A 999-nucleotide genomic window follows, 5' to 3' on the forward strand; every position below is an offset into this window, starting at 1 on the left:
CATGAGTATTGTGCCCCGCATTCAGTGCAGGTGGCGGGGTCTGTTGCTTTGTTTAGTGCATAGCGCGGTCTTTTTTGGCTAGTTGGAATAACGGGCGTCGGCCTACCGACTTGTTGGGGATTACACCATCGACTACCAGGGGGAATATGGGTTTTTATCTTTCGCAGCAACCAGCCATAGCGATGCGAAGCGCCTGTGCGAAAAACGTGCTAAGGCTGTTTCTTCTTCTCTATTAAGTTCTGGGTTGTTTTTGGTGGGGTCCCAGGATCCCGTGATTTTTGATCTATGGGAGGGAGGGGGCGTATCCCCTCCCTTGAGCTTTCGTTTAGCGCATCTGCCCAAGCCGCACCCGCGCATGAGTCGGGAGGTGGTTCTCGTGAGGGTTTTTGCGTAGATGCAATAGTTGATCTAACGTCGAGTGAACAGGTCTAAATCCAGATTGTTGAGGGGTCAGTTTGGTTTCAATGACATCTCGAATTTGGGCTGCGATGATCCACTCCATTAATTTGGACAGAGGGCTAGTGAGTGTAACTGGCCTAAATGAATCCAAGTCGGTGGCCTTCTTTCCTGGTTTAAGAAGTGGTACAACAATGCCTACTTCCCAAGAGACTGGAACTATACCAGTTCGGAGGCTCTCGTCGAAGAGGGCAAGAGTCTCCGCTTTGGCTCGAGGTCCCAATTGTTGGAGTGCCTCGCCGTAGACACCATCGGGACCTGCGGCCGTCCCTTTAGGAAGGAGACGCTGTGCCCGTTCCAGTTCTGCTGCTGTAATGGGGTTGGATTCTGTATCGATGACTGGAATGGGTGGTGGAGGGTAGGAATGGGGGTGCCGTTTGGCTCTTCGTGAATATAAGCGGATAAAGTGCTTGGCTTTCTGATTTTATGTGAGTGCCGTATTATTAATCTTTATCGCCGGGGAACTGAGGGGTTCGTTGGGGCGTAGATCCCCTTCAAAATGTTCCCGCAGAAGCCGTCTGCCACGGCCATGTTATTACAGAG

This window comes from Trypanosoma theileri (genome assembly GCF_002087225.1).
Source record: "Trypanosoma theileri isolate Edinburgh chromosome Unknown TM35_Tth_24_V1, whole genome shotgun sequence".
NCBI lineage: Eukaryota > Euglenozoa > Kinetoplastea > Trypanosomatida > Trypanosomatidae > Trypanosoma > Trypanosoma theileri.